Consider the following 12065-nt stretch of genomic DNA (forward strand, 5'->3'; position numbering starts at 1 on the left):
CAAGGATAGAGAGGGTAAAAAAGGGGGAGGGGTATGCCTATATATCAAGAATAATGTACAAGTGAATGTGAGAGATGACATCACTGAGGGGGCTAGGGAGGAGGTGGAATCTTTATGGGTAGAGCTCCAAAGGGATGAAGCTAAGGGGAAAATAATACTGGGAGTATGCTATAGGCCCCCTAACCTGAGGGAGGAAGTGGAGACAGATCTCCTATCACAAATTGGATTAGCAGCAAGGATGGGAAGTGTTATCATAATGGGGGGATTTTAATTATCCAGACATAGACTGGGCGGAGGGAACCGCACATTCATTTAAGGCTTGCCAGTTCCTTAATGTCTTGCAGGACAATTTTATGGGTCAGATGGTAGACGCACCAACTAGAAATAAAACATTACTAGATCTACTGATTACCAACAATACAGACCTGATCACAGATGTGGAAATACGGGGGCAATTTAGGTAACAGCGATCACAGGTCAATTAGTTTCAGTATAAATCACACAAATAGGAAACATGAAGGGAACACAAAGACACTGAATTTCAAAAGAGCCAACTTCCCTAAACTACAAACCTTGCTAAAAGGCATAAATTGGGATAAAATATTAGGAACAAAGAATACGGAGGAGAGATGGGTTTGCTTTAAGAGCATATTAAATAAGGGCATTAGCCAATGTATCCCATTGGGTAATAAATTTAAAAGAGCGAACAAACATCCTGGATGGCTTAACTCCAATGTAAAATGCATATAAAAGCAAAGGAGAAGGCCTTCAAAAAATACAAGGTTGAGGGATCATCCTCAGCATTCAGAATTTATAAAGAATGCAATAAGAAATGTAAGGGTGCAATTAGGATGGCTAAGATAGAACATGAAAGACACATAGCGGAGGAGAGCAAAAAAAATCCCAAGAAATTCTTTAAGTATGTAAACAGTAAAAAAGGGAGGACAGACCATATTGGCCCCATAAAGAATGAGGAAGGACATCTGGTTACAAAGGATGGGGAGATGGCAAAGGTATTGAATTTATTCTTCTCCTCAGTCTTCATGAGTGAATCGGGGGGCTTCAGTAACCAAAACTGCAGTGTTTATCCTCATGACACAACACAGGAAGCACCTACATGGTTAACAGAGGACGGAATTAAAATTAGACTTGAGAAACTTAACATTAATAAATCAACGGGACCAGATGGCTTGCATCCGAGGGTACTTAGGGAACTCAGTCAGGTGATTGCCAGACCATTGTTCCTAATTTTTACAGACAGTCTATTGACTGGAATGGTACCAGCTGATTGGAGAAAAGCCAATGTAGCACCAATATTTTAAAAGGGCCCAAAATACATCCCTGGGAATTACAGACCCGTTAGCCTAACATCAATAGTATGTAAACTCTTGGAGGGGATGATATATATACATATATACAAGATTTTAGTAATAAGAACGATATCATTAGCAGTAATCAGCATGGATTGATGAAGAATCGTTCTTGCCAAACCAATCTATTAACCTTCTATGAGGAGGTGAGTTGCCATCTAGATAAAGGAAGGCCCGTAGACGTGGTGTATCTGGATTTTGCAAAAGCATTTGACACAGTTCCCCATAAACGTTTACTGTACAAAATAAGGTGCGTTGGCATGGACCATAGGGTGAGTACATGGATTGAAAACTGGCTACAAGGGCGTGTTCAGAGGGTGGTGATAAATGGGGAGTACTCAGAATGGTCAGGGGTGGGTAGTGGGGTTCCCCAGGGTTCTGTGCTGGGACCAATCCTATTTAATTTGTTCATAAACGACCTGGAGGATGGGATAAACAGTTCAATCTCTGTATTTGCAGACGATACTAAGCTAAGCAGGGCAATAACTTCTCTGCAGGATGTGGAAATCTTGCAAAAAGACCTGAACAAATTAATTGGGTGGGCGACTACATGGCAAATGAGGTTCAATGTAGAAAAATGTAAAATAATGCATTTGGGTGGCAAAAATATGAATGCAATCTATACACTGGGGGGAGAACCTCTGGGGGAATCTAGGATGGAAAAGGACCTGGGGGTCCTAGTAGATGATAGGCTCAGCAATGGCATGCAATGCCAAGCTGCTGCTAATAAAGCAAACAGAATATTGGCATGCATTAAAAGGGGGATCAACTCCAGAGATAAAACGATAATTCTCCCGCTCTACAAGACTCTGGTCCGGCCGCACCTGGAGTATGCTGTCCAGTTCTGGGCACCAGTCCTCAGGAGGGACGTACTGGAAATGGAGCGAGTACAAAGAAGGGCAACAAAGCTAATAAAGGGTCTGGAGGATCTTAGTTATGAGGAAAGGTTGCGAGCACTGAACTTATTCTCTCTAGAGAAGAGACGCTTGAGAGAGGATATGATTTCAATTTACAAATACTGTACTGGTGACCCCACAATAGGGATAAAACTTTTTCACAGAAGAGAATTTAAAGCGGAGTTCCACACAAAAATGGAACTTCCGCTTTTCGGAACCCTCTCCCCCTCCGGTGTCAGATTTGGCACCTTTCAGGGTGGAGGGGGGTGCAGATACCTGTCAAAGACAGGTATTTGCATCTACTTCCGGCATAGACTCCCATGGGAGTCTATGCTTCTTCCTGTCTCGACCGCGCTGTCTGCTGGGAACACACAGCTCCCAGCAGAGAGCGGGGACCACTAGGGACGCGCAGCGCGACTCGCGCATGCGCAGTAGGGAACCGGGAAGTGAAGCCGCAACGCTTCACTTCCTGATTCCCTCACCTAGGATGGCGGCGGCAGCTGCCGAGAACCGAGCGGGTTCTCGACGTCCCCTACCGACATCGCTGGACCCCGGGACAGGTAAGTGGCCATGTATTAAAAGTCAGCAGCTGCAGTATTTGTAGCTGCTGGCTTTTAATATCTTTTTTTTTTGGCGGTGTGGGTGAACCCCCGCTTTAATAAGACTCGTGGCCACTCATTACAATTAGAAAAAAAGAGGTTTAACCTTAAACTACATAGAGGGTTCTTTACTGTAAGAGCGGCAAGGATGTGGAATTCCCTTCCACAGGCGGTGGTCTCAGCGGGGAGCATTGATAGCTTCAAGAAACTATTAGATAATCACCTGAATGACCGCAACATACAGGGATATGTAATGTAATACTGACACATAATCACACACATAGGGTGGACTTGATGGACTTGTGTCTTTTTTCAGCCTCACCTACTATGTAACTATGTAACTATAAGTGTAGTGCATCCTCCTCACAGTGTTCAGCTAAAGCTACAAGTTAGTGTAGTGCGTCCTCCTCACAGTGTTCAGCTAAAGCTACAGGTTAGTTTAGTGTGACCTCTGCACAGTGTTCAGCTAAAGCTACAAGGTAGTGTAGTGCGTCCTAATCACAGTGTTCAGCTAAAGCTACAAGTTAGTGTAGTGCATCCTCCTCACAGTGTTCAGCTAAAGCTACAGGTTAGTTTAGTGTGACCTCTGCACAGTGTTCAGCTAAAGCTACAAGTTATTTTAGTGCGACCTCTGCACAGTGTTCAGCTAAAGCTACAAGTTAGTGTAGTGCGTGCTATGAGCAGTGTTCAGCTAAAACTACAAGTTAGTGTAGTGCGTCCTCTGAACAGTGTTCATCTAAAGCTACAAGTTAGTGTAGTGCGTCCTCCTCACAGTGTTCAGCTAAAGCTACAAGTTAGTGTAGTGCGTCCTCCTCACAGTGTTCAGCTAAAGCTACAAGTTAGTGTAGTGCGTCCTGCTCACAGTGTTCAGCTAACACTAAAAGTTAGTGTAGTGCGACCTCTGCACAGTATTCAGCTAAAGCTACAAGTTAGTTTAGTGCGACCTCTGCAAAGTGTTCAGCTAAAGCTACAAGTTAGTGTAGTGCATGCTCTGAACAGTGTTCAGCTAAAACTACAAGTTAGTGTAGTGCGACCTCTGCACAGTGTTCAGCTAAAGCTACAAGTTAGTGTAGTGCGTCCTCTGAACAGTGTTCATCTATAGCTACAAGTTAGTGTAGTGCGACCTCTGCACAGTGTTCAGCTAAAGCTACAAGTTATTTTAGTGCGACCTCTGCACAGTGTTCAGCTAAAGCTACAAGTTAGTGTAGTGCTTCCTCCTCACAGTGTTCAGCTAAAGCTACAAGTTAGTTAGTTTAGTGTGACCTCTGCACAGTGTTCAGCTAAAGCTACAAGTTAGTGTAGTGCGTCCTCTGAACAATGTTCCTCTAAAGCTACAAGTTAGTGTAGTGCGTCCTCCTCACAGTGTTCAGCTAAAGCTACAGGTTAGTTTAGTGTGACCTCTGCACAGTGTTCAGCTAAAGCTACAAGTTATTTTAGTGCGACCTCTGAACAGTGTTCAGCTAAAGCTACAAGTTAGTGTAGTGCGTGCTATGAACAGTGTTCAGCTAAAACTACAAGTTAGTGTAGTGTGACCTCTGCACAGTGTTCAGCTAAAGCTACAAGTTAGTGTAGTGCGTCCTCTGAACAGGGTTCATCTAAAGCTACAAGTTAGTGTAGTGCGTCCTCCTCACAGTGTTCAGCTAAAGCTACAAGTTAGTGTAGTGCGTCCTCCTCACAGTGTTCAGCTAAAGCTACAGGTTAGTTTAGTGTGACCTCTGCACGGTGTTCAGCTAAAGCTACAAGTTATTTTAGTGTGACCTCTGCACAGTGTTCAGCTAAAGCTACAAGTTAGTGTAGTGCGTGCTATGAACAGTGTTCAGCTAAAACTACAAGTTAGTGTAGTGCGACCTCTGCACAGTGTTCATCTAAAGCTACAAGTTAGTGTAGTGCGACCTCTGCACAGTGTTCAGCTAAAGCTACAAGTTATTTTAGTGCGACCTCTGCACAGTGTTCAGCTAAAGCTACAAGTTAGTGTAGTGCTTCCTCCTCACAGTGTTCAGCTAAAGCTACAAGTTAGTGTAGTGCGTCCTCCTCAAAGTGTTCAACTAAAGCTACAGGTTAGTTTAGTGTGACCTCTGCACAGTGTCCGGCTAAAGCTACAAGTTAGTGTAGTGCGTCCTCTGAACAGTGTTCCTCTAAAGCTACAAGTTAGTGTAGTGCGTCCTCCTCACAGTGTTCAGCTAAAGCTACAGGTTAGTTTAGTGTGACCTCTGCACAGTGTTCAGCTAAAGCTACAAGTTAGTGTAGTGCGTCCTTTGAACAGTGTTCAGCTAAAGCTACAAGTTAGTGTAGTGCGTCCTCCTCACAGTTTCAGCTAAAGCTATAGGTTAGTTTAGTGTGACCTCTGCACAGTGTTCAGCTAAAGCTACAAGTTAGTGTAGTGCGTCCTCCTCACAGTGTTCAGCTAAAGCTACAAGTTAGTGTAGTGTGTCCTCCTCACAGTGTTCAGCTAAAACTAAAATTTAGTGTAGTGCAACCTCTGCACAGTGTTCAGCTAAAGCTACAAGTTATTTTAGTGCAACCTCTGAACAGTGTTCAGCTAAAGCTACAAGTTAGTGTAGCGCATGCTCTGAACAGTGTTTAGCTAAAACTACAAGTTAGTGTAATGCGACCTCTGCACAGTGTTCAGCTAAAGCTACAAGTTAGTGTAGTGCATCCTCTGAACAGTGTTCATCTAAAGCTACAAGTTAGTGTAGTGCGTCCTCCTCACAGCGTTCAGCTAAAGCTCCAAGTTAGAGTAGTGCGTCCTCATCACAGTGATCAGCTAAAGCTACAGGTTATTTTAGTGTGACCTCTGCATAGTGTTCAGATAAAGCTACAAGTTAGTGTAGTGCGTCCTTTGAACTGTGTTCATCTAAAGCTACAAGTTAGTGTAGTGCATCCTCACAGTGTTCAGCTAAAGCTAAAAGTTAGTGTAGTGCGTCCTCCTCACAGTGTTCAGCTAAAGCTACAGGTTACTTTAGTGTGACCTCTGCACAGTGTTCAGCTAAAGCTACAAGTTAGTGTAGTGCGTCCTCCTCACAGTTTTCAGCTAAAGCTACAAGTTAGTGTAGTACGTCCTCCTCACAGTGTTCAGCTTAAACTACAAGTTAGTGTAGTGCGACCTCTGCACAGTGTTCAGCTAAAGCCACAAGTTATTTTAGTGCTACCTCTACACAGTGTTCAGCTAAAGCTACAAGTTAGTGTAGTGCGTGCTCTGAACAGTGTTCATCTAAAGCTACAAGTTAGTGTAGTGCGTCCTCTGCACAGTGTCAGGCTAAAGCTACAAGTTAGTGTAGTGCATCCTCTGAACAGTGTTCATCTAAAGCTACAAGTTAGTGTAGTGCATCCTCTGAACAGTGTTCAGCTAAAGCTGCAATTTAGTGTAGTGCGTCTTCCTCACAGTGTTCAGCTAAAACTACAAGTTTGTGTAGGGCGACCTCTGCACAGTGTTCAGCTAAAGCTACAAGTTATTTTAGTGCGACCTCTGCACAGTGTTCAGCTAAAGCTACAAGTTAGTGTAGTGCGTCCTCCTCACGGTGTTCAGCTAAAGCTACAGGTTAGTTTAGTGTGACCTCTGCACAGTGTTCAGCTAAAGCTACAAGTTAGTGTAGTGCGTCCTCCTCACAGTGTTCAGCTAAAGCTACAAGTTAGTGTAGTGCATCCTCCTCACAGTGTTCAGCTAAAGCTACAGGTTAGTTTAGTGTGACCTCTGCACAGTGTTCAACTAAAGCTGCAAATTAGTGTAGTGCATCCTCTGAACAGTGTTCATCTAAAGCTACAAGTTAGTGTAGTGCGTCTTCCTCACAGTGTTCAGCTAAAGCTACAAGTTAGTGTAGTGCATCCTCCTCAGTGTTCAGCTAGTACTACAAGTTATTTTAGTGCGACCTCTGCACAGTGTTCAGCTAAAGCTACAAGTTATTTTAGTGCGACCTCTGCACAGTGTTCAGCTAAAGCTACAAGTTAGTGTAGTGCGTCCTCCTCACAGTGTTCAGCTAAAGCTACAGGTTAGTTTAGTGTGACCTCTGCACAGTGTTCAGCTAAAGCTACAAGTTAGTGTAGTGCGTCCTCCTCACAGTGTTCAGCTAAAGCTACAAGTTAGTGTAGTGCATCCTCCTCACAGTGTTCAGCTAAAGCTACAAGTTATTTTAGTGCGACCTCTGCGCAGTGTTCAGCTAAAGCTGCAAGTTAGTGTAGAGCATGCTCTGAACAGTGTTCAGCTAAAGCTACAAGTTAGTGTAGTGCGTCCTCACAGTGTTCAGCTAAAGCTACAAGTTAGTGTAGTGCATCCTCCTCAGTGTTCAGCTAGTACAACAAGTTATTTTAGTGCAACCTCTGCACAGTGTTCAGCTAAAGCTACAAGTTATTTTAGTGCGACCTCTGCACAGTGTTCAGCTAAAGCTACAAGTTAGTGTAGAGCATGCTCTGAACAGTGTTCAGCTAAAGCTACAGGTTAGCTTAGTGTGACCTCTGCACAGTGTTCAGCTAAAGCTACAAGTTAGTGTAGTGCTTGCTCTGAACAGTGTTCAGCTAAAGCTACAAGTTAGTGTAGTGCGTCCTCCTCAGTGTTCAGCTAAAGCTACAGGTTAGTTTAGTGCGACCTTTGCACAGTGTTCAGCTAAAGCTACCTGTAGAAGGTTGGTGGTGTTTTCCTGATCCTATCACTACCGCAGGCAACTAACGTATTTACACGTTAGTGTGGTGCGACCTCTGCACTGTTCAGCTAAAGCTACCTGTAGAAGGTTGGTGGTGTTTTCCTGATCCTATCACTACCGCAGGCAGCTAAATTATTTACACGTTAGTGTAGTGCGACATCTGCACAGTGTTCAGCTAAAGCTACAAGTTATTTTAGTGCGACCTCTGCACAGTGTTCAGCTAAAGCTACAAGTTAGTGTAGTGCGTCCTCCTCACAGTGTTCAGCTAAAGCTACAGGTTAGTTTAGTGTGACCTCTGCACAGTGTTCAGCTAATGCTACAAGTTAGTGTAGTGCGTCCTCCTCACAGTGTTCAGCTAAAGCTACAAGTTAGTGTAGTGCATCCTCCTCACAGTGTTCAGCTAAAGCTACAGGTTAGTTTAGTGTGACCTCTGCACAGTGTTCAACTAAAGCTACAAATTAGTGTAGTGCATCCTCTGAACAGTGTTCATCTAAAGCTACAAGTTAGTGTAGTGCGTCTTCCTCACAGTGTTCAGCTAAAGCTACAAGTTAGTGTAGTGCATCCTCCTCAGTGTTCAGCTAGTACTACAAGTTATTTTAGTGCGACCTCTGCACAGTGTTCAGCTAAAGCTACAAGTTAGTGTAGAGCGTGCTCTGAACAGTGTTCAGCTAAAGCTACAAGTTAGTGTAGTGCGTCCTCCTCACAGTGTTCAGCTAAAGCTACAAGTTAGTGTAGTGCATCCTCCTCAGTGTTCAGCTAGTACTACAAGTTATTTTAGTGCGACCTCTGCACAGTGTTCAGCGAAAGCTACAAGTTATTTTAGTGCGACCTCTGCACAGTGTTCAGCTAAAGCTACAAGTTAGTGTAGAGCGTGCTCTGAACAGTGTTCAGCTAAAGCTACAGGTTAGTTTAGTGTGACCTCTGCACAGTGTTCAGCTAAAGCTACAAGTTAGTGTAGTGCTTGCTCTGAACAGTGTTCAGCTAAAGCTACAAGTTAGTCTAGTGCGTCCTCCTCAGTGTTCAGCTAAAGCTACAGGTTAGTTTAGTGTGACCTTTGCACAGTGTTCAGCTAAAGCTACCTGTAGAAGGTTGGTGGTGTTTTCCTGATCCTATCACTACCGCAGGCAGCTAAAGTATTTACATGTTAGTGTAGTGCGACCTCTGCACAGTGTTCAGCTAAAGCTACCTGTAGAAGGTTGGTGGTGTTTTCCTGATCCTATCACTACCGCAGGCAGCTAACGTATTTACACGTTAGTGTGGTGCGACCTCAGCACTGTTCAGCTAAAGCTACCTGTAGAAGGTTGGTGGTGTTTTCCTGATCCTATCACTACCGCAGGCAGCTAAATTATTTACACGTTAGTGTAGTGCGACCTCTGCACTGTTCAGCTTAAGCTACCTGTAGAAGGTTGGTGGTGTTTTTCTGATCCTATCACTACCGCAGGCAGCTAAATTATTTACACGTTAGTGTAGTGCGACCTCTGCACAGTGTTCAGCTAAAGCTACAAGTTATTTTAGTGTGACCTCTGAACAGTGTTCAGCTAAAGCTACAAGTTAGTGTAGTGCGTGCTATGAACAGTGTTCAGCTAAAACTACAAGTTAGTGTAGTGTGACCTCTGCACAGTGTTCAGCTAAAGCTACAAGTTAGTGTAGTGCGTCCTCTGAACAGGGTTCATCTAAAGCCTCAAGTTAGTGTAGTGCGTCCTCCTCACAGTGTTCAGCTAAAGCTACAAGTTAGTGTAGTGCGTCCTCCTCACAGTGTTCAACTAAAGCTACAGGTTAGTTTAGTGTGACCTCTGCACCGTGTTCAGCTAAAGCTACAAGTTAGTGTAGTGCGTCCTCCTCACAGTGTTCAGCTAAAGCTACAAGTTAGTGTAGTGCATCCTCCTCACAGTGTTCAGCTAAAGCTACAGGTTAGTTTAGTGTGACCTCTGCACAGTGTTCAACTAAAGCTACAAATTAGTGTAGTGCATCCTCTGAACAGTGTTCATCTAAAGCTACAAGTTAGTGTAGTGCGTCTTCCTCACAGTGTTCAGCTAAAGCTACAAGTTAGTGTAGTGCATCCTCCTCAGTGTTCAGCTAGTACTACAAGTTATTTTAGTGCGACCTCTGCACAGTGTTTAGCTAAAGCTACAAGTTATTTTAGTGCGACCTCTGCACAGTGTTCAGCTAAAGCTACAAGTTAGTGTAGAGCGTGCTCTGAACAATTTTCAGCTAAAGCTACAGGTTAGTTTAGTGTGACCTCTGCACAGTGTTCAGCTAAAGCTACAAGTTAGTGTAGTGCTTGCTCTGAACAGTGTTCAGCTAAAGCTACAAGTTAGTCTAGTGCGTCCTCCTCAGTGTTCAGCTAAAGCTACAGGTTAGTTTAGTGTGACCTTTGCACAGTGTTCAGCTAAAGCTACCTGTAGAAGGTTGGTGGTGTTTTCCTGATCCTATCACTACCGCAGGCAGCTAAAGTATTTACATGTTAGTGTAGTGCGACCTCTGCACAGTGTTCAGCTAAAGCTACCTGTAGAAGGTTGGTGGTGTTTTCCTGATCCTATCACTACCGCAGGCAGCTAACGTATTTACACGTTAGTTTGGTGCGACCTCTGCACTGTTCAGCTAAAGCTACCTGTAGAAGGTTGGTGGTGTTTTCCTGATCCTATCACTACCGCAGGCAGCTAAATTATTTACACGTTAGTGTAGTGCGACCTCTGCACTGTTCAGCTTAAGCTACCTGTAGAAGGTTGGTGGTGTTTTCCTGATCCTATCACTACCGCAGGCAGCTAAATTATTTACACGTTAGTGTAGTGCGACCTCTGCACAGTGTTCAGCTAAAGCTACAAGTTATTTTAGTGCGACCTCTGAACAGTGTTCAGCTAAAGCTACAAGTTAGTGTAGTGCGTGCTATGAACAGTGTTCAGCTAAAACTACAAGTTAGTGTAGTGTGACCTCTGCACAGTGTTCAGCTAAAGCTACAAGTTAGTGTAGTGCGTCCTCTGAACAGGGTTCATCTAAAGCTACAAGTTAGTGTAGTGCGTCCTCCTCACAGTGTTCAGCTAAAGCTACAAGTTAGTGTAGTGCGTCCTCCTCACAGTATTCAGCTAAAGCTACAGGCTAGTTTAGTGTGACCTCTGCACAGTGTTCAGCTAAAGCTACAAGTTATTTTAGTGTGACCTCTGCACAGTGTTCAGCTAAAGCTACAAGTTAGTGTAGTGCGTGCTATGAACATTGTTCAGCTAAAACTACAAGTTAGTGTAGTGCGACCTCTGCACAGTGTTCAGCTATAGCTACAAGTTAGTGTAGTGCGTCCTCCTCACAGTGTTCAGCTAAAGCTACAAGTGAGTGTAGTGCGTCCTCACAGTGTTCAGCTAAAACTAAAAGTTAGTGTAGTGCGACCTCTGCACAGTGTTCAGCTAAAGCTACAAGTTAGTGTAGTGCATGCTCTGAACAGTGTTCAGCTGAAACTACAAGTTAGTGTAGTGCGACCTCTGCACAGTGTTCAGCTAAAGCTGCAAGTTAGTGTAGTGCGTCCTCTGAACAGTGTTCATCTAAAGCTACAAGTTAGTGTAGTGCGACCTCTGCACACTGTTCAGCTAAAGCTACAAGTTATTTTAGTGCGACCTCTGCACAGTGTTCAGCTAAAGCTACAAGTTAGTGTAGTGCTTCCTCCTCACAGTGTTCAGCTAAAGCTACAAGTTAGTGTAGTGCGTCCTCCTCACAGTGTTCAACTAAAGCTACAGGTTAGTTTAGTGTGACCTCTGCACAGTGTTCAGCTAAAGCTACAAGTTAGTGTAATGCATCCTATGAACAGTGTTCCTCTAAAGCTACAAGTTAGTGTAGTGTGTCCTCCTCACAGTTTTCAGCTAAAGCTACAGGTTAGTTTAGTATGACCTCTACACAGTGTTCAGCTAAAGCTACAAGTTACTTTAGTGCGACCTCTGCACAGTGTTCAGCTAAATCTACAAGTTAGTGTAATGCGTGCTCTGAACAGTGTTCAGCTAAAACTACAAGTTAGTGTTGTGCGACCTCTGCACAGTGTTCAGCTAAAGCTACAAGTTAGTGTAGTGCGTCCTCCTCACAGTGTTCAGCTAAAGCTACAAGTTAGTGTAGTGCGTCCTCCTCACAGTGTTCAGCTAAATCTACAGGTTAGTTTAGTGTGACCTCTGCACAGTGTTCAGCTAAAGCTACAAGTTAGTGTAGTGCATCCTTTGAACAGTGTTCAGCTAAAGCTACAAGTTAGTGTAGTGCGTCCTCCTCACAGTTTCAGCTAAAGCTACAGGTTAGTTTAGTGTGACCTCTGCACAGTGTTCAGCTAAAGCTACAAGTTAGTGTAGTGCGTCCTCCTCACAGTGTTCAGCTAAAGCTACAAGTTAGTGTAGTGTGTCCTCCTCACAGTGTTCAACTAAAACTAAAATTTAGTGTAGTGCGACCTCTGCACAGTGTTCAGCTAAAGCTACAAGTTATTTTAGTGCGACCTCTGCACAGTGTTCAGCTAAAGCTACAAGTTAGTGTAGTGCATGCTCTGAACAGTGTTTAGCTAAAACTACAAGTTAGTGTAATGCGACCTCTGCACAGTGTTCAGCT

Source organism: Aquarana catesbeiana, linkage group LG07, assembly GCF_042186555.1.
Source record: "Aquarana catesbeiana isolate 2022-GZ linkage group LG07, ASM4218655v1, whole genome shotgun sequence".
Taxonomy (NCBI): Eukaryota; Metazoa; Chordata; class Amphibia; order Anura; family Ranidae; genus Aquarana; species Aquarana catesbeiana.